Here is a 22,330-nt window from a genome sequence, read left to right as displayed (position 1 = left end):
ATCAGTTAACATCAGTTGATGTTGTTAACCAGTGTTAACCCAGGGTGACCACCTTCTCTGCCCTGTGTAGAGTCTGGCCCATGCCTGGACACTGAGGGTCGGGGAAGACAGTCCATCAGAGATGGCTCAAGAGGTTTTACATTTGTGTGACTGGAACTATGGTTATACTGTTAATAGATAGAGGGACATCACTGGGGAGAGATGATTTGCAGGTTAGGGTGATGAGTCATTGATTTTTAAGCTGGTGTATGTCTAAGAAAAAATATTGAACATGCAGCTAGAGTTGTGTGGCTGTGCCTTGGAGGAGAGGTCAGGGCTGATACGGCATGTTTGGGAACCATACTCATAGAATGGTGTGTGGGAGTCACCACATTGTTATGAGGATAGAGACCCAAGAATTAAACTCACTCTGATTTAGGTTTCATGCTTGGCTGTCAATGGTCTGATTTTAAAATCTGAGGCTCTAAGAAAAATTTTGTAAAGTCTGTTTCATAATTCTGCCTATTCAGAGTTTTCTACCCTTTCTGCCCTTGTATTTTTTTCTGCCTTCAGAAGAGGGTGAAATGTGGGAAGCAAGTTTGTGGGAAGGAATGTCAGCAAAGGTTCTGAGCCGTAGACATGTTGTATCTACATTTGCTTTGGTCCAGGATGCACCAGGTCTGTGCTCCTTAGTCCCCTTGTGTGGACACCCAAGGTCCACACTTCAGGGAGGGACTGCAGGTTATAAAGGGACAACCTGGACCTATGAGAGATCCCTCCCTTTATACATATACACGTGTATATATATACACATTCATATGCACACATACCTATGCACATACACATATATGTCTGCATATATATGCTTGAAGTTAGTTACTAAATAAAATTCCTCACAACAATTTAGAAATTTCTCAATGAATTTATATGTAATATATATGTTACATATATGTTGCATACATGTTACACACGTCACACACCTCTCTCGTCATGGTAGCCCACCACAGTGACCCATCCGAATTGAAAGATGGCTTAATTGGCTCTTCTCTGGCGACTTGCCCTTCCCACAGGCTTCCCTTGATTATGTCAGAAGGAGAGAGCCATCTAAGGGCTGAAAACACAAAACCTTTACTCCTGAAAAATCGTCCATTTCTTCTCACCCTGCAACTGTTCCTCTCCTGGCTGCGTGACTAAGCTCTTCTTTCATTTAAAGGTGAGCCCCACCAGGCAGTACTTGGGGATAATCCCTGGAAGGCAGGAGTTATCAGGCCCTGCATGAGAGGAAAATTAACAGCCAAGATCACTGTGAATTTTTGATGGGGAGAAAGAAATGGAGGCAAAGACTTCTGTAGAGGTGAAGCTCTCCGTCCTGGTCACACTGTTTGTGTTTGTGAGGTCATCAGCTGGAATCTCTGTTTGCTGTGATTAGGTGCTGATAAGTATTAAAATAGTAGCTAACATTATTGAGCACTTAGTAGGTGTGAGGTCCATTGTGAGCAGTGTTTGTGTATTAACTCATTTTCTCCTCACAAGTCTGTACTATTATTATCTCCATTTTAACTGAGTCACAGGGAGATTAAACTGCACAGCTCATTGTTTTCAGCCAGGACTCAAAACCTGAGCCAGAGCCGGCCTGTTAACTACCACTTGATACTGCTGTAAAACCAAGGTTTTTTGTAGGAGCCATCAGTGAACTGAGATGCTCCATATTTCCGGTGATCTGGAAATGAAGTATTAAAATTGTTATTGTCAGTGCACCTTTGTATTCATTTGTTGGTGCTGCTTTCATGCGCTTCCCCGTTATCTTGTGCAATTAAAGCCGTTGTCTTATGTTCCTTCAATTAGGAAAAAAAATTATCTACGTATTATACCAAAGAGAGAATTGCCTCTTACAGCTGCCTGTCCTGCCATCCTGTCGGGTTTCCAAGTTCTCAGTAGTGTAAGGTGAACCACCAAATGCTTGTCTAAGCAGATGCGTGTGGGCCAAGCGCTCGTTAGCTTCTCTGTGAGTGTCTTCTATATGTAAGGAGTGTCAAATTGGACCCTGCCATTGTTACAGTTCATTATTTGAGGAGTTTAATAGGGAAAGTTTGTTACACAATTTACATGTGAAATAAATGTTTCCATCCACACTTGCAGTGTCAGCTGACATGAATTCTTGCATCTCCTTGCTGTCATTATAAAATACTAGAGAAATCACACAAGCTTGAATAACGTCTAATTGTTGATGAAACGAAGACTGGATGTTTTAACAGTTTTCCAGATGACTTACTTTCTATAACTACTTGCATGTTTTCTTTTTTTGTGGAGATTTGTAATGACTTGTAGCCCATCCAGAATGAGAGGTTGACCCTGCATCAAGTGTGCAGGAGGGGTCCATTTTTGCCATGAATGGAGATTCAGAAGTTACAGATAGCTATCAGCAGTTACACTTTTCAAAACTAACTTATCTGGGGGCCGGAGAATAGGACGACAAAGCAGCCTAAATGTTCTGTGGCATTTAGGTACATGCTTGAAGTGAGCTAGTAATAAAATTTCTCACAAGCATGTAGACATTTCCTGATAAATGTGTGTTCAAGCAATGGCGGTTGGAAAGTGAACAGCCAGATGACAGGTCCTTGGAATCCCAGGATCCAGGATGTGCTAGGTGGTGCCCCTCACAACCAGCAGTCAGCCCTCTGTTGGCGCTTCCAGTCTGTGATCTCATCCAGGAATTAAAACAGAAACCCAGTGTGCAAGGCCCAAGCTCCTTTCTAGATAAATCACAGAATGCCTCCCATTCTACCTCCTTTCCCCTTCTCTGCTTGTGTTGGTGTGTGAACTGTTCCCAGGTGGTACCATGGGGATGAGAATGGAATTTGGGAGGCAGTATGTCCGTGTCTTGCGGGGAAAAGAAAGGGGAGCTGGTGTGCAGTTTACAAACATTCACAGGTCTTCCCTTTCATAAAAAACAAAACAAAATGTCCCTTAACTCTACTTCTCTATTTCCCTGCCAAAAAATGTGTAGATACAGCAATGGTTTGTTTACTCACTGGGGAGTAGTCCAGCTCCCCTCCCTCCACAACGGCTGTCAGATGCTTTCCCTCGGCGTTAGTCCCCTTGAACTCTCCTAGTAGACAGGGGACTTTTGTCCATTTAGGCCTCAAAATCTAGTGTCTATTTTGTACTTACAGCACATCTCAGTGCGGACTGGCCACATTTCAATAGCCACATGTGATGCGCTGTATGGGATAGCGTGGCTCTAAACAGTGATAATTTCACTCTCTACCCTGGTTTCCTTTGGCTTCCCCTGGTTCTCCCACTGCCCAAATCTGAATGGCTCGGGGGTCTGGTCTTGGGTCCTCCCTCATCTACCCACACATTCTCCCCTTTGAAGATCTCATTCACAGCCAGCCACCAGCTCACTGTGGCGAGGATTCGACCCCAGTGCCTTGTCTCCATTTTCACCCGATGCGCCATTGTTCCCTCAGACTCAGCGTGTCCAAAATCAAATTCATCTGTATAAAGCTAGCTTCTCTGTTTTCATCCACGCTTCTTTTATTCTCCTGGCTTCTAATGTGCCCTCTAAGTTTATAAAGCAGTAAGAGAGCAATCAGGCTATATAAGCAAAACACTGTGAATAGTAAGAACCAAGAGCTGAGGGTATTGTGGAAATTGAATGGCACTTATAAGAAAGCCCAGCATATTTAATGATGTGCATAATTCTTATAGGCAGCAAGGTGACAAGGTATGTGGAGCTATTCATGAGCATTAAGGTGGTTATTGCTTTTATTCATGGGCAGAGCTAGCGTTTTGGGTAGCAAATGGGAAAGTGGGAGAGGGAGTTGCTTATGGCCCTCCTTCCCCTCCTTGCTGCTAGGATGCTCTGCTCTCATCATCCCATGCTCCACTTCTGTTCCTCGGAGCTGGTCTTCCCGTGTTGGGTGCCTTCCCTGTTTCCAGTTTCACTGCTCAGGGACTAGTGCTTCTCTTTCAGTCAGGCATTTCCTGACTGTGCTTGTGTCCTTTTTCAGCTCTCAGGAAAGAAAATTAAATTAAGGGCTGATTTGGGGCTCATGAGAAGGTGAAGTTAACTGCTGATTTCACCCGCTGCACCCATGCAGGAAGCATGAAAAGAGCTGCCTGGAGGGGCAGGGCTGGCTCTCTTGTGGACTGTGGCCTCTGAGAACCTGGAATAACTTTGTCACCAAATCCGTGTCCTCCACTTGCTGAATAATGTTAAGAAAGCACGGAACGCACATTACATTTTTATAGTCATTATTCCATGTTTTAAGAGTAGGTATTCCATTGATTTTTCTTTCAGCAAAAACTATTCAAGGGTGTTATTGTCATTTATGTTCATTTTCAGCGTGATTTGTAAAATTTGAAATGAAATTTTAGTTTCTCTACAGGCTTCCATAGTAAAGAGCATCTAATTAACACCAATTTAAAATTGATCTCTAGGGATATTAGGATAGTGTTTACAGTGGCTTTTTCCTCCGAATAGAACTATTTTATAAAACATTAGGCCATCTCAGCTGTGGGAAAGAAACTGTGGCTTGGTGGGAAAAATAAGGGCTTTGGAGTCAGAAATATCTGGATCAATTCCTGGTTCTACTATTGGGAAAGTTACTTTAACCTCTCCAGGTCCCTCCCCTTTTGCCTAAAATAAAATCTACCTTATAAGATAAAATTCTTAACTCATTCAGTAAATGTTAATTTCCTCTCTGCTGTTCCTGGAAGCTGGAAGGGGGAGAAGGGAAGCAATGGAAAGATTAATGGACTGAAGCCATAGGTTGTACAGCTGCTGTATATTGGAATAGTGTAATGTGTGTGTGTGTGTTTAATCAGATTCCTTTCCTAATATCAAGAACCAAGAGCATTTGGAGTGAAATGCTCCATTACTTGATTTCAGTTGGGGGACAGTTTTCAGTTGGGGGACAGTATGAGGGTGATGGGGTCCTGGGGACATGAGGGGAGAGAACACCGGGGGGAGACAGCTCTGTGGAAAGGGATAGGAAGAGGCAACTTCTGACATTGTAATCTAAGGTGTGCTCTGTTCCTTCCTGGATTCGTTTGCTAGGGCTGCCGTAATAATATACCACAGGCTAAGGGGCTTAAACAACAGACATATATTTTCTCACAGTTCTGGATGCTGAAAGTCCGAGATCAAGGTGTTAGGAGGTTTGATTTCCTCTCTCCTTGGCTTGGAGATGGCCGTCTTCTCCCTCCTCTTCACGTGGTCTTTCTTCTGTGTGTGTCTGTGTTCTGATTTTCTCTTCTTAGGAGGACACCAGTCAGATTGGATTAGCGTCTACCCTAATGACCTCCTTTTACATTAATTACCTCTTTAAAGATTCTGTCTTCAAATACAGCCACATTCTAAGGTAGTGGGGGCTAGGGCTTCAACATATAAGTTTTGGAGGGGACACGGTTCAATCCATAACACTTTGCCTCTTAGTGACTAAGATTTTTTTTAACTCTTCTATGGTCTGGATTCATCCTTTCCTCCATCCCCATCTGTTACCTTTAAATTACTAAAGTGTCTTGGTGGGAAAGAAAGGAGAGGTGCTGACCTCAAAAGGGAGCTGAAGCATGTTGGTTGACTCATCCAAGCCAGGGCTTGCTTAGGGGAAATTTATTTCCTGCAACATCACTGGTACCCTGTGCAGGGTGGTGAGTAGCACAGGGTGGCAAGGAGCACTGGGCAGGGCCACTTTGCTTTGCTCTGTGATGCTGGGAGTGTTGGGGCTTTGGGAGGAGAGGAGGAGAGGTCACAGGCAGTGTTATGGTTTGAGTGTGTAAAGTTATGGGCCTTCATTCTCCAGCTGCAGTGGAACCAATTTGGCTAAAAGCAGTAAAAGTTATGCATTTTTTTGGTGAGGAAGATTAGCCCTGAGCTAACATCTGTTGCCAATCCTCCTCCTTTTGCTGAGGAAGACCGGCCCTGGGCTAACATGCATGCCCATCTTCCTCTACTTTACATGTGGGACGCCTGCTTCGGCATGGCTTGATAAGCGGCACGCAGGTCCACGCCCGGGATCCGAACCCGTGAACCCCGGGCTGCCCAACCACTACACCACGGGGCCAGCCCCAAGTTATGCTTTTTTAATTAGATAGAATTGATGACAATGGACAAGTTAATACTAAGCCCAGAGGAGTATGAATTGCCTGTATTTGTGTGTATATATACCCACAACTCTCAAATTATAGAGTTGTGTCTTGTTGTGGCGTGTGAGTTCTTCTCTTTTCAGGCTGCGTGGTGTATTTTCATGGCCACTGGCTGTGAAAAAAACTCTTCTCAACTTGCAATTGTGGAAGACAGGAGGACTGCTTTGCTTAAAGCTTTGATTCCCTACAGGAGGGACTGCTTTAGGGCGAACTTGAAATCGCTGCATTTCTCTTCTTCCCTGACGAGTTGCTGTTGCTTCCCAATGGCACCTGAACCAGCATCTGGGCCAGGAGAATAGTGTACTAACCAGTCTTCATTCACAGGGCTGGGTTTTTATCGAGTGTCTTTGTGGCAGCAACTCTGCCACATACTATTCTGTTTCCAGGTTCAATCCCAGGGTTAAGGTATACTGCTTTTAGCTTTCCTTTGCTGCTGCTGCTGGTTTTTTTTGCTCACCTTGTTACCTGCCTGTGATGAATCGTCTGATTTTATAGCCTAGCAAAGTCAGGATAAAAAATGTAAATGTTTTTGTTTAAAGGGAGATGCAAAATGTGAGAAGTGTAATGAGTAATGATTCACTCTTCAAGTACCATTTGTGGATGTAGATTTATTCCTAATACCAGATGCTCCGGGACACATTTTTTTCTTTTCAGCCCACAGAGATGTCAATAAGCAGAAAATGGTGTTCATGCATCTTGTCAGAAACCAAGCGCACAGAAGTGCAACTTAGTGGATCTCACTACATTCTCAGATTTGAGATGTTGACAGAATTGATGTCCCTCTCTGCAGCTGGGTGGCCATCTTGGGTTTCTCTTCTCACATTCCTCCTACCACACTGGGCTTGGATGTGTTTTTAAAATGAGCGTTAATAAAAACTTGAGATCTCCGTTCAGCTTTATGTGGTTTTCATCTCAGAAATTCTTCTCATTGTTTAGAATAGAGAAAACATTTTAGACCACTTTAAAAAGACAGTATTCACTGCCATTATTTCTCTGTGAATGCTGACTTAAATTAGTGGTATATGTGCCACCCATTTTGTATCTGCTGGCACCAGCTGAGAACTGTGCCCAATAACACCTTCAAATTTAGAAATGGAATGATGGCTACATTTGCTATTTCTGTCTTTTAGAGAATGCTGGAAATTGATGTAAATAGATGGAAGACATGATACTCACTAAATTTACTCCTTCTCAAATTGCTTGGGATTAGCTACCTACAGAGACATGCCTGGCATATGTGCCTGGCATGTATGCATTTATGGATTGGTGGCCTTTGGTATTTGGGCAGAATGCAGATGGTTAGTGAGGTCTTCCTGGCCACAGCCACACCCTTTGTGACCACCATTCATAAGTCCCAGTGCCTGGTCAGGAGAGATGGAAGCAAGTACTAGTCCTGTCCTTTCCTTCTTGTACTTTCCTTGCAGGAGTGGACCCTATTCATAGTTTCCTTCACCAAATGTGTGAATGTATATTGGATGTCTGCTAAATGTTGGGCACTGGAGTAAATGCTTTTCTCCACCTCTCACCCCACACTCCTATGCTGTATGTGACAAAACCAACCAAAGCCAAAGCCAGGGCATTGGTGTTGTACCTGATTTTTCTAAGGTTGCTGATCTATGATTTATCATTCTTCCATGTTTTTGGGTTCCATTACTTGGCAAAAGATTAAACGAGCGACTCACAAATTAGCCTGCATTGGTTTTATGTTGTTGTAGAAAATATTGGAGGGCTAAAGTAAGTTCTCTACCCATCAAGTTAATTCTTTCCAGCCTTGTTTCTGTGGTAGGTAGTATTTTTCCCATAGTACTTAGACATGTTTAGATTAAGCTGTCATGTGAAAGATACAAGATATAGCTCATAATATCTTGCTTTGAAAGAGGTAACAACAGGACAGTATTCTGAGAGAGAGCATTTTATTGAATTTCAGTTAAGAGTTTGTATTATTTATAAAGCCAAAATAACCCTTTCTTGAAAAGTCTTTTTTTGCTTCTAAATGGAAACCAAACCTGTATGTGATTAAGTTAAGGATCTTGAGATGGGAAGATTATCCTGAGTTATTTGGGTGGATTCAATGTAATTACAAGATTCCTTATAAGAAAGATGCAGGAGGGTCAGAGTTAGAGAAGAAGATGTGACCACGGAAGCAAAGGTGAGAGAGAAAGATTGGAAGATGCTACTCTGCTGGCTTTGAAGATGGAGGAAGGGGCCACGAGCCAACAGACTCTCCCTTGGAGTCAGCTCTCTCAACCCATTTGAGATTTCCAACCTCCAGAACTATAAGATAATAACTTTGCATTTTTAAAGTGACTATATTTGTAGTAATTTGTTACAGCAGCAATAGGGCACTAATACAGTTGGGTGTAGAAGTAGAGTATTATGATAGGCACATTTAGTGCAATCAGCTTGAATGGTTTGAGGCTTTGTGTACCCTTGGTTATAGATGGCTGTCCTCTCTGATCTCCAAGTGAAGTGTGGTCTGTGATTTGACTTTTAAATATGAAAAAATTCTCAGCTGCAGAAAGCTCTGAGAATATTTTACTTGGCCAGGTGTTTTAAGAGGAAGGTTCAGTTTTAAGAAGGGAGGTTGTGATGAAACTTACGAGTCAAGACCTGCTGTGTTACAGTTACAACTGATTGACTTGAGAGAATTGCCACATGTGCATTATTAAATTTAAGTTACTGGTTAAACAAAGATTATGTACTTGTGTTTGAGCTTATACATTTAGTTTTGGAAAAATCTTCACATAATATTTGTATGGAGTAAGACTTTTGGTTGGTGAAGGAGTTATTCTTCTGGAGGAAGATATTAACAGATACTGAATTTGAAAGTGTGGCTTGGTGAATGGACTGAATGGAAAGAAATCTGGTATCAACCACCCCTGTTAACTATAGGCGGGCTCTGTGAGCATCTAGAAAAACAGTTGGCAGCTGCTGTAGTGTGAACTTCATCATTGGGCAGGTTGTTTCTGGCTTCTGATTGAGGGATGGAAAGATGCTATTTGTACCCTTATGGTGGACTTAGGCTCCTATAGGAAATAGTTCACCCTAAGAAGGGCACCTTTCCCAAATCCCTAGTGATATGGACTCAAAAATATGGACACAGCAGGGACTGTTCTTCTGAGAACTGTTCCTCAAAGCCTACACCATGGCCAAACCTAGGGCTCCCACTTTTCCTTCCTCTCAGCCCCACCCTTGCTTTTTAAATCGTAGACCTGCGCTGCCTAGTATGGTAGCCATTAGCCAGAGCGTTGCTAAATCAAGGGCACCCTGGAAGCAGAAAGCACAGCTTTTGATGCCAGGGTTCTTGGCTAAGAAGATGGGAATATGGAGAGAGGAGCAGAGAGTCATCAGGGGATGGGTTAAAAATGGAGGTGAGTACGTTTTTGATATCCATATGTTCTTTTTTCCTTTTATTTTGTCCTGTTTTTTCCTAGCCCTCTCTGGTCTTGATTTGACATGAATATAGCTGGAATGACAATTGCCTGATCAGAATGCACTGGAGCACCTTCATAATAGTGATTTCAGAGGAAAGGAATCTTTATAGAAAAGATGCATCATCAGGATTTGTCGTACAGTGGAATGTAGTCTGTCCACATCTGGGTTAATGATGGGTTACTGTTACCTGGTAGCGTTGTACACTGTTGTTAAAGTCAAATGAAGGGATATAAAAATGGGTTGAAATGTCTTTAGACAGAATCTAAATGGCCTTTTGATGACCTTAAAAGCCCCTCAAATTAAAAAATCTTTGTTTTCTTGAGAGAGAACATTTGCTGAGTTCTCAGGCTTTGCTTTTTTTCCTGTGTGTCTTTGCATATGCTATTCTGTCGTATAAAATGTTACCCTATTTGAAATCATGTTATTGAAAATATATGTAAAAATTCCTTGTATATGCAAAATACTATACGGATATAAGACAGTGTTATCATTATTTCAAAACCTATTCAAAACTCACTTCCTTCATGACATTTCTTGTATAAATCCCACTGTAGCCAAATTGGCCTCTCCCCTTTGCATGTAGAACCTTGCTTGACTGTGGCCAGAGCAGCAGTATATGGGTACATATACAGTCAGCCCTCCGTATCCGCAGGTTGTGCATCTGTGGATTCAACTAACCCTGGACTGGAAGACCTACGATGGTTGCATCTGTACTGAAAACGTACAGACTTTTTTATCTTGTTATTATTCCCTGAACAATACAGTCTAACAACTATTTACATGGCATTTACATTGTATTAGGTATCATAAGTAATTTAGAGATGATTTAAAGTATACAGGAGTATGTCCGTAGGTCATATGAAAATACTATGCCATTTTATATTAGGGTCTTGAGCATCCTCGGATTTTGGTGCCCGTGGAGGTCCTGGAACCAATCCCCCATGGATACCGAGGGAGGACTGTCTATCAGTGCTCTGTAGCAGCGTTGTCCTGGAGAGCTCTCTGATGACGGGCATGTTCTGTATTTGCACTATCCAATACTGTAGCCACTAGCCACATGTGGCTATTAAGCCCTTGAAATGTGGCTAGTGCCACTGAGGAACTGAATTTTAAATTTTATTTAATTTTAATTAATTTGAATTTAAATAACCACATGAGGCTGGTGGCTACTGTATTGGACAGCACTTCCCGGAAGCCTGGCATGTTGCTAAACATGTTGGAAATATTACAAACATTTCTCCCTTTGTTAATTTTCCCCTCAAATTCTAGAGGTTGTGAGTTGGAGTTCCCCCTAGGTCTGTCTCACTTCTTAGCCCTTGTTTTTCCTCTCCACTTTGTGGATTCATGGACTGCAGTTTTAGTGAGCCGGCAGTAGAGAAAGGAAGCAAAGTGATGGTCCATCTCTCCTTGGGTTGGAGAGCAGCAGCATAGAGTGGGTTAGGGCCTCACCTCATGGGGGCCAGTTGAAGGCATTAGATAAAGGAAGATTGGGGGGACAGGAGAGACCCCACAGTGAAGCTGGGGTTGAGAGAAGAAACATAGAGGACCAGAAAGAGGACTATCTGTACAAAATCAAGATGGCGAGTTAGCTGGGGTTGCTATTAGACCACGTCCCTCTAGGAAATTACAGTGTTGAAAATAACACCATACAGGTAGCAAGCCTTTTCTCCCTTCGGTATTTTTCTATAAACTTTTAGAGACGATAAAGGGCAGGAGACATGTCAAAGATATCTAAGATAAAGTTTATGTATTCATCATTTGTCTTGCTAAGGGAAGCCTTGGCTTCAACTCTGAAACTTGGAATTGTGTAAGCCAGAGTTGGGCACTGCATATTTCTAGAATTTGGTCTCAACTGAAAACTATAAATACTCTAAATATGTACCACATACTTCCATGGCAACTTCTTTGGGGCCGTGCAGCACCCTTCCAACAAAGATAATCTAGAAGTTATGGGACGACTATCCTTCCGTGCGTGTAGGAAAAGTATAACATGTTACGTTATGACCTTACCTGAAATCACCATGCCTGAAATCAATTTTTGTAGCTGAAAAGTGCTGTACAAAATAAAAGGGTTATTTATCATAATTTTAGCTGACAGTAGGACTGCTGAAACCTTTCTCTCAGCGAAAGGAAATGCCCAGTAGGCAAGCTCCAATGAATCCCCTTAGCCTGGTAACTGGAGATCAAGGAGCTTCCCTGTAGTGTTCAATCTGTGAGGAACGCTTTGCTTCTGTGAGGAACGCTTTGCTTCTGTGAGGAACGCTTTGCCTCTGTGAGGAACGCTTTGCCTCTGTGAGGAACGCTTTGCCTCTGTGAGGAACGCTTTGCTTCTGTGAGGAACGCTTTGCCTCTGTGAGGCTTTGGGAAATGTTAACAAGCAACCATTACCACACAGTGCTCCCAGCTGGCGAGAAGTTATATGTGAAGGAGACCAAACAGAAAACAAGATGGCATATAATAGGCGTGTAATAAGCTACTCATGGCTTGGCTCAACTTGGCTCAGGCAGCAACTCAGACGAGAGGAATCAGCAACAAGAGATAAGGATGTCAGCTGGATATATAGGGAAGTAGACTTGTGGTTGACCTTGAACCCTGGACATTGCAGGCAGGAGGGACAACATGAGCCCTGAGAAAACTAGGTTTCACTTGAATCATTCTACTAGAATAGTTTTCCTTTTTCATGCAGAAGTCTGAGTCTTCAAATAAATTATTGTGAAGAATTAGACATATATATATTTTTTGTTTATTGCAGTAACATTGGTTGAATTGGACTTATAAACTGTCACAAGAAAATGGTGAAGGTCATGGCCTCAGGGATCCTGAAAATTATTTTGTGTTTTCATAGACTTGCACAGTCCTGGATTTATAGGAAGGATGAATAAAAACCAGATTTGACAGTCTCTTCCTTCAACAGAAGGGACATGCCTTTTAGTTATGACATTAAGCAATGCTCTATTTCAAATACTTTCCACTACTGAGGAAAGAGTGCCCTTTGCTGTCCGATTGCCAGTCTGGGAAATCTCTTTCTGGACTTGTTTTGTTTGGGATTAAACCACATGGAACTCTTTTCTCCAGCTCTTGTCATTATACTTGAGACACTCTTGCTGTTTCCCTATCATTTCTAAACTGGGAACTTTTTCTTCTGTTTTTTTTAAAACCAGAAATGAACAGTTCTAGTGTATGGTTCCTATGAGAAGGCTTTCTTCACAGCACCATGTGGAAGATAACAAGACCTGAAACCTAAAGTACTCGGGACCACATTGTTTTCAATTCCAGTTTCTCCGAGCAGCTTTGCCTTTTGGCAAAGGAATATATATTGCTATCTTACTTTTTGAGCCCCAGGAATGGTATTTGGGAGTAGTGTGGACTTTTATGCTAGTCATTCTACCATCTGTAACCTGCTTCAGAAAGAAAAATCCGAAGATACTTAACTAAAAAATTAAGGCTACTCAAGATTGTACCACTTAGACAAAAGATGAAAGTTCCAGAAGGGTACAAACTGAGCTCTGCAGCGTGTTTGGAACTTGTCTTCTATGACCTACCCAGTAGAGGGCAACATCTCATGCCCCTTTAAATCTGTGGGGGTGTGCTCCAGAAAGCCTTTCTCCTAAACTGTTGAATTAGAAGTCTTATACCCTGAAGGAATTGGAGTTGAAGTCCTGTCGCACAGTCTGCTGTGGGAGTAGAGTCCCAAGTGAGAGCTGTTCAGCTGCACTTGTGATTTTAGTCTATTTTAGTCGAGCCTGTTTGTTCAAAACCTTACTAAAATTGGGGTTGACTAATGACATTCTTATAATTGGGTTGATTTTAGCTTGTATATATATTTTCTTTTCTTTCTCAGCTTCAGGGTGGCTCATATTCCAACTAGTATGATTCAAGTATTCCAGGGCAGTAAAGGATCCAAACTATGTCCCTTAGGTAGATAAATAAATAGAGAGTGGAATTCTTCAGAGCTGCCAGACTGACCTTTTCCATCAGCACTAAACTCTGAAAAATGGTACACAGATTCAAGGCCTGGAGTTAAAAGGGGAAGAGACTGAGCTGTTGAGTTAAGGAATCCAGGAGAATCTCTCTGTTTGGTTCTTCCTTCTTGTGTATTAATGTTTAATAAGGAAGTGAACCCCAGATGACAGAACTGATTTTCTTTTATTGGGTGACTTGAAATCTATTTCATTGCTTCAATCAGGTTAAATCAGAAAGAATTCTGTTTTGTAAGTCTGGCCTCTGGGTCTCTGGTATATTTACAAAGATTTCTACTTAATACATAGTTCTGTTTCTCAGGGATCCTGAGGACACTGCCCTCTAGTATAAGAGATCGACAAGGATAAGACAAAAGGAAAATATCTTTTATAAGGCAGTCAAAGGAACTTTAATTTTTTTTGGCAGGGAGTTTATGGGCTTAAGTAAAAGACTTCATTTCATTCCTTCTGGGAATTTATTTTCTTAAACCAAATATGATAATCTTCCATGTATGTCCATTACCAGGGATGTTGGTAATCATCAGTTAGTCTGGAGACCTGGAGAGGGAGAAACCAAGCCTGACATTCTGTGATCTCTTGGCAGGCGAATGCCCCCAGTCCTGTTAGCCTTTGTGTTACAGTGGTTTCATGGGTGCACACTTGTATTTTAGATAAGTATCTTGGGTCGTGATTTGAATTTCCAATTGAATTTCCTTTACCATTTTTCTTTATGAAAACGTATGCATTAAAATTTTTGTACTTGAAGATAAAAATTAAGGTAGATTCTGATGGTCTCTTTTACTCTCTATTTGTTTCCCATTGGAATGGTAAAAATTCAATTATTCATGTAGAAAATGGCATTTAGGACCTTGAAAATGGAGAAAATTTGAAAGGGAAGGTCACTTGTGCCATAAAATTCCTGAACACAGAAGAAGAGCCAGTGACTCAATCTTGACTGAAAGAGAAATCTATGAGACTTAGAGGAGACCCTGCTAATTCTTCAGCCAGGACCTGAGACAGTCTCTCCCTACCACACATCTCAGCCATCTCTGTTCCCGAATCACATATCGTGTGCCCCGTTACATATGATGCAGAAGGAATCTAAAAACTACCCAAGTTCCTTGTCTGCATAGACTCTGAGTCACATTACCCCCCTGATAAATTAATGGTTGGTATAATCATCTTTTAACAATGAGAAAATAATGTGAACATTAAGGGAAAAAACCCCAGAAAATGCAATATCAATATAAATACAATATTTAGGTTAATTCAGCCTAGCTGGTCAGCAGAGGTTGCTCTTCTCTCCATGTTCCGGAACCACAGATGGCCATCCAGCCCTAATGGCTTCTTTTACAGCTCTCTGCCATCGGCTACAAGATGCATGCAAGGACAGGGCATAAATATATGGGGACAAATTATAAATTAAAACTCCTACTCTGTACTATGAAATTATTAATACCACATACCCTATGGTGGATCAATAGAACCTTCTTTTGCTCTAAAAAACATTGCATTTTGAAACAAATGTTTAGGTATTTATTTGGGGGGAAAAAAAGGAAGGAAGAGGTGAGTATTCAGTGCCATTCACTATTTTAAGTACTTATTTAATTTTTCCCAAAATATTGTAAAGTAAGCATTCTTATTTTTTCCATTTTAAAAATACAGAAACTGAGGCAGAGAGAAATTTTGTAACTTTCCCCAAGGTTGGGCAGCCCATTAGAAGCAGAACTGGATATGAACCCAGGCCGATTGGCCTCAGAGCCCGTGCTCTCAAGCTTTGTGGTACAATCTGCCTTAGTTCTGTCCCCTCCTGGCCTCAGTTCCTGGGTTAAGGTAACTGCTACCTCCAGACCTTCCTTCTTGGGCCCTTCCTCCTGCCCTTGCTAACGATTTAGGTTAGAAGTAGGTTAGTTTCCATTTTTCTTGGGTCCCCATTGGGACAAGTTTAGAGCTTTTCAAGGAACGCTTACTAAAAAATAAGGGGCAGGAAGATGGTATGAAATTAGAAAAAAGAAAATGGAAAAGCAGAGAAGGAAGTCGATGAGGTTAAAGAGCATGAATTTCTTTCCCTCATCCTTGCGTTCATTGAGCCTCTCCTGCACACATCTGGGCCTTCAAGGAGTTCCTCATCTAGAGTTTAAATGGGCAGTTGCTGAGTGATCAGAAGCTGGGGCCAGAAAAGCATTATATCCCTGGAATTCTTGGGGTGTTTGACTCAGCCACTGATTCTTATCTTTTGTATGGGTCTCTCGGGGTCCCTTGGAAGTTATCCTGGCCCCTGGTCCCTGAGTACAGAAGATACTTCGTCATGTGGCACCATCCCACGTCTTCCTTCCCTGCTGCACTGACCTCTAGGTCACGCCTTTCATCCCATCTGTCCAGGCCCCAAAGTCTCCCCTTAGCCCAGTCTAATTCTGTCTGTCCCCCTTGGTCTTTCCAGAGGTGACTGTTCGCTTGTGTTTGCCGCCTCACTTCCTAAGCTGACAAAGGGGTCTCATAGGGACTGCTAACCCAGAGCTGCATGACAGTGCTTCCTTTCAGGGTCCAGCAGCTTCCCTTTTGGTGTCTGGCCTATCTCCTAATGGCCTTGTTGTCTGTCTGAGGGACAGTTCTCCATTTCAGCTTGTTGGCAGAGCTGGCGTGACGTACAGGTCCCCAGCTCAATGAATAAGCTAGTTCAGACGCTTGGCTCTGGCCATTCTGTTCTCTTAGGCTCATCCCTTTGATGCCTCCAGGGAAATTACCTGCCAGATTCCAGCCACTACATTTTATAAGTTAAAAAAGAACTCAAGAAACCTCGTGAACAAAACCTTTTTTTTTGTACAGATGTAACAATATGTGATCTCACCATTAAGAAGGGAAGCTATCTCCTTAGAGTAATGGTAGTTTTTTTTATTATACAGAAAACACACCTCATCTGTATTTCTATATTGTTTTTTTGTGAGGAAGATCAGCCCTGAGCTAACATCCGATGCGAAATCTCCTCTTTTTTGCTGAGGAAGATTGGCCCTGAGCTAACATCTGTGCCCGTCTTCTTCTGGTTTATATGGCACTGCATGGCTTGCCAAGCAGTGCCTCGGTGTGCGCCCAGGATCCGAACCTGCAAACCCTGGGCTGCTGAAGCAGAGCGCGTGCACTTAACCTTGTGCCACCGGGCTGGCCTCCTATATTTTGTTCTTTTAGTTAATCATTCAATTAAATATTTATTGAGCACTTACTAGGTTCTATGGAGGTCAAAAGCAAACACACACACAGCAAGAGCAATAATTGCTGCTCGTATAATGTTTTCAATTTTGTTTAAAGTACGTACACACGGAAGAGGCTAATTAACAGTATAAGGCAGTATCAGATAAGTGCCAGAGGGGCCTCCAGACAGGGTTATAAATATCACACAAACCTTTATTCGTACAAAAGCAAAAGCAGGCACCTCAGCGTTAATAGAGCAGTTATTGCCTCACAACCTAGGAAGCTCTTCAAGAATTACACAAAATGCTTTTCACCTGTTTTTTACTATTTCTGTTTTCCACTTTTTTAGTCAATGACCTACTTAATATTTATTGAGGATTTCTTCTAAGCTAAGGTGGACGAAGGTGAGATTTCAGTCTTGTTTAAAGGATGTGTATTCCTAAGAGATGAGTTGGTGAGATAAGGTGGTATCAGATGCGGGCCTTGTGGGCCTCTCGACAGTGAGTGTTATGGGAAGTACAGGCCAGAGAGAAGTCTTCATGGTAGACTGGGGCTGAGATGAGCCCTTAGAGGTAGACAGGATTCAGGTAGGTTGTTGGGGAACGGGACAGACAGGTGGGGAGAATGCCCACAGGGAAGAAGGAGTGGAAGAGGTAGTAGGTCACCCCCCTGGAGTCGAGGGTTTGTTTAGGGAAGAGGTGGTACTGTTTAGCCTGGAGAGGCATCCAGGAAGGTCAAAACTAGATTTCCGTCCTCACCTCCCACCCTGCATGCATGCCCACACACATACACACACACCAACAGACCCTCCGTAGTTAACGCCTCTTCTTTCTAAATACAAACACATCCAGGGAGTTTATACTTACTGCTCATTTCAAGTAGTTAAATATCAGTGAAGCAGGCTGCCCAGGGCATGGGACCTGACCTTAGCACAACCAATCAGAGTCTGGCCTGGGACTTTGAACCTGCAGTAGGTGACGTGAAGAGTTGGATGGGGCCGGGATAGAGCTAATTCCGCTGTTGGTGCTGGGGTATCGTAACTGTTCCTGTATGGGGCCGTGGGCCTTATTCTGGCCACCAGCTTCCTGTGCACTTTCCAAGCCAGGTTCTCCACTCTCCCTGTCAATTCTGTGAACTCCCGTCAGCATTCCAGCTGAGTTGTTTTCTATTGTTTGCAACCAGGAACTCTGACTGGCTCTTTTTGGTCTGGTTGTCCCGCTGTGGTCACCCAGCCCTTTCCTGGTCTACATCATCCCGGTTGAAGTTCCTCAATGGGCTCTTAATCTCTTGTGGCCATAACTGCATCTTCACTGCAAGTGCGTTAGGTCAGCTCCTCATCATTTCTCACCTGGACTAGGACGGGGCTCTCCTCTCTCCAGTCCATCTCCCACCCTTGGTGTTTGTAGTAGGACCTGGAGGGAACAACAATAATCTGTCATCCCTGGAAGGTGCCTGCTTGTGGCTTGGACTTGTTGGATTTGTCCCTCTTGCATTGCAATTGGTGCTCCGAAGCTTCCCTCAGTGGTCAGCAGCTGTCCCAGCTCTTCAGGAGTTTTGCATCATGCTCTGGGCTATTTTCTCCTCTTCCACCAAACTGTGCCTCTTCTCACTTCCCACTGAGTCTTCCTAGGTGATTGGCTAGATAATTCCACCTCATAAATACCTTTAATACATAAATACCTTTGTCTCCTCATTGCTCTTGCCTTAGTTTAAGCCTACCAGGTTTTGCACTGGGACTCCCATGGCAACCTTTTCATTAAGGGCCCTGCCGGTGAGGTCTCTTCCCTGCAGCTCCTCCTCCTGCCTGCCGCAAGGGCTCTCTCCCTGGAAATCTGCGCCATTCGCACAATCTGCCGCCTTCTCCCAGCTCTGACAAAGCCAGTGTCCTAGCTCAGCACTTTCTCCCTCCAGCCTCATCTTCCACTGCTCCTTCCATGTGATATTCCAGCCCAGTGAGTTTATCAACACTGTTGTTTAAGTGTGCCGTGCCTTTTACAGTTTTGTGGCTTTGCAGGCACTGTTCCCTCTTCCTCCTTTCTTTGCCTGGCAAATTCTGGTGGTTTGTCAGCCACCCCTCCTCTCTGATACTTCAGGGCACTGTGCACACCTTTCTTGCAGGTTTGACCTTAACAGTGCTGCAATTGTCCGTGGACGCTCTTCTCTCCCTGCTGAGAGCCCTATGTCCTTGAGGGCAGGGGTGGAGTCTCCTCCTGGTACTGAGTTTCTAAGCACAATTCTTGTGCATGGCAGGCCCTCTCTATATGTTTACTATTGTGGATGGATATTCAAGCAGATTCATTTGTGCCCAGATGATAATGGCTGTGGCGGTCTCACCACATTCTCTCCTCCCTGGAGGCCCCATCCAGAGGTCTGATGGTAATGCTGCGAGTTTCAGGCACTCTGGCAGACTCTCAGGGGGGTAATTTGGTGGAGAAGGGCCTTCTGGAATCTTGCAAATAAGATCTCAAGTAAGGGTTGCTGCTCTCTGCTTGTGAGTCATCCTCCTCCTGACATAAGATCCTCAGTTCTGGCCCACATGGTTTGTGAAGTGGAGCCGAGTGCTGACCCGGCCCAGCTGCTCTCTTCAGTTGTGTTTGGGGAAGGCGCGGATGTTCATTGAGCTCCTACTACGTTCCAGCCACTATTCTAGGTGACTGGGATAGATTGTTGAACAAACACTCTGCCTTCATGGAGCTTAGATTCTAGTGGGGGAGACATAATCAAAAATAAACATATTAAGTGAATTGCATGGTATGCTAGAAGGTACTTTGGGGAAAAATGAGAAGTAGAACAGGATAAGGACGTTGAAAGAGGGAAGAAGTATGATTTTAAATGTGGTCATCAGGATGAGTCTTCTTTAGTTGATGCCGTTTGAGCAGACTTGAAGGAGGTGAGGGTTTAGTCCAGGGGCCTCCAGGCAGAAGGAGCAGCCAGTGTGAAGTCCTGGGTGAGAGTGTGCCTGGAGAGTTCAAGGAAGAGCAGGAAGGTCGGAAAGGGGACCTGGAGGGGCTGGGGCAGGTGGAGCGGGGCCTTGAGGACTGTTGAAAGGACTTGGCTTCTTGGTGTAGTGACCAGGGAATCATTGCGGGGCTTTGAGCACAGGGGTAACTTGTTCCTTTTCATTTTAAAAGGACTCCTCTGGCTGCTGTGTTGAGAATAGATGGTGGCCAGGTAGGAGGGGAGCAGGGAGACCAGCTTCGCTGTGGCAGCTCCTGCTGTGCCTCAGACAGGATCTCATGTGGCTTGTACCAGGGTAGGAGCAGGTGGAAATGGTGCAGAGTGGCAGGACTCTGGATGTGTTTGGAACCTAGAGGTGGCAGGATTTCCTGGTAGTTCCAGTGTGGGCTGCGAGAGAAAAGGAGTCAAGGATCACTGCGAGGTTCTGGCGGATGGATGACGTTGCTGTCAGCTGAGATGGGAGAGCTGCAGGGGGAGCAGGGCTGGCAGGAGTGGGGATTGGGAGGCTGGTTTTGGACACGTGGATGTTTTCCGCATCTGCTGGAGAGTCAAGTGGAGCTGCTGGCAGGCGGTTAGTATGGGGTTCGGGAGAGAGGTCTGACCTGGAGATATAAACTTGTCCTGGGAGGGATGGATTTCTCAGTGGTGTAAATACAGCATCTCTTCCCCAAACATGTGGAGGTTAATTTGGATTAAGAAATCTAAGCCCGCATGGGAAAAATAGGGTTGGAGGACTAAAGTCAGGAGTGAACCAATGAAGTCTCTTACAGACATTATTATGTTTATGAAAATAAAATGGACCACATTATATAATGACATCAAAATGTCATATGCTTTATAATTCTTAGAGGTCATGGGTACTGTACTATGAATCCCATTTATGATTCCTGGCTTATTAGAAAACATTATAGGATCTCACTTCCCTGCAATTTTAGTTTTTCTGAGATGCTTATAAACATACCTTGCCTGGTTCCAAGTAGCAAGAGCCAAGTGCTTCTGATTTCTGGCCCAGAGCTGGTGACTTCCATCTCTGATGTCTTGCCCCTGAGTGCCCTCAGGCTCTGGCATGGTCGCAGAGATGTGGAGAAGTCCTGTACTCAAGGTGGAAGATGCTGTGGGGAATTTCCTTCCAGATACACAGTGTCATGTGGCCTTGGTTCTGCCCAGAAGCACTTCCTGCCAGAGCAGGTGATGGCCACCCCCTTCCCCCACACGCCGACTCTCCCCTCCTTCCTCATGGCCCCTGGACACTCTCAAGGCTGAGTTTTACCTTCCTTAATCTTCCTTTGTTTTCTGGAGTCATCACTGGAAAACCTCTCCTCCTTTGCCAGGGCTAGTTTACCTCCTGGTAAAAAACTTCCAGTCTTAAGCTCATGGTTTCTCTAATTTTCCCCTGTGGGAGTGATTAGAACTAAATTTCTTGATAGTGCTGTAAACCTCTGTGGGAGGTGGTCATATAGACCCCCAAATTTTTGCGTAACAGGAACTCAATACTAGAATATTCTTTTGGACAGTATTTCCCCAATTTTCCCTATAATGACAATCTCCTGGGCTCCTCGTATAAGCATTAGGTGCTAATTAAGACTTACCGAACCAGCACCTCTAGGGGAGGGCCTGGGAATATGCATCATTAGACCATACCTGGGGGCCCAGTGTATACTAGTCCTCTTTCCTGCCCAGGTTCTGAGCAAACTGAGAAGAAAAACAATGACTAGGACAAAAGGGAGGTCAAAATGTCACTCATTCCCTAATAGAGGCTTGGCTGGAGGATGTTGTGTTAAGTCAGCTAGCCTCGTAGGCCTGCTAGCCTCGTAGGCCTGCTAATTGAATTCCTGGAATGAGGCTTATTTGCCTCAGAGTCCAGAGCAGACCTCTCCCTCCGGGCAGAGGCCCTGGTGCAGCACCAGATGCAGCACCAGAGCCTTGCAGCCTGCAGAAGCTCACTTCCAACGGGGGAAGGGGCAGAGCTGAGCTGAGCTGAGCGCCCGTGATTCTTCCAGATCCATCAGTCAGAGAACTTCCTCCTCCCCCCAGGAAGAGAGGGAGGGGAGAGACGGAGAGAGGCCAGGAGAGTGTTGGGGGAGAATCCCTCCTCCTGGCCATCAGGAGTGGGGAACCCCTCTCCCTTCAGCACCACAGGTGATTTGCAAGATCAGGAAAATCCCGGAAGCAGATCTTAGGATTCCTACAATATCATCTCTCACCTGTGAATGCTCCCCTTTTACACTTGCAGCATCTCTGGGCTAACTCAGAGCAGCTGGGGTTTGCACCTGATGGTGGTTAGAGGAGGACCAACCTCACTAGTTTATCCCTGTGGGGGCCACATTGTTTTACACAGACCTGAGCAAGTGGGTTCAGTTCTGAAATCACCAAAAAAATTGTGGCTTGTGACCTCTTGCACATGCGTGTGTGTAACAGAACAGCCAGGGGGAAAACCTAACCGTGTGTATGTGTACGTGTGTGTGTATATATATATATACACACACACATATATAAACTTTTATTTTGGAATAATTATATAGTCACAGGAGGTTGCAAAGGAATGTACAGCAATGTTCCATGTGCCCCTCTAATTTATATTTTTTACAATTGAAAAATATAATTTTTTTTAAGCTGGCAAAGAACATGTAGTTAAGTTCACGCATGGAGTTACTTGGAGAGAA

General features: G+C 43.8%; 1 protein-coding gene across 1 annotated transcript in view; it reads left to right on the top strand.

Annotated features, from left to right (window-relative positions):
• The window catches only part of RYR2 (ryanodine receptor 2), a 683,573-nt gene that overhangs the window by 28,142 nt on the left and 633,101 nt on the right, over positions 1-22,330 (top strand). The gene's annotated exons all lie outside the window — the stretch shown is intronic.

Source organism: Diceros bicornis, chromosome 6, assembly GCF_020826845.1.
Source record: "Diceros bicornis minor isolate mBicDic1 chromosome 6, mDicBic1.mat.cur, whole genome shotgun sequence".
In the NCBI taxonomy this organism is placed as follows: domain Eukaryota; kingdom Metazoa; phylum Chordata; class Mammalia; order Perissodactyla; family Rhinocerotidae; genus Diceros; species Diceros bicornis.
The sequence above is the reverse complement of the archived record's forward strand: the minus strand, read 5'-3'. Positions and strand labels throughout refer to the sequence as shown.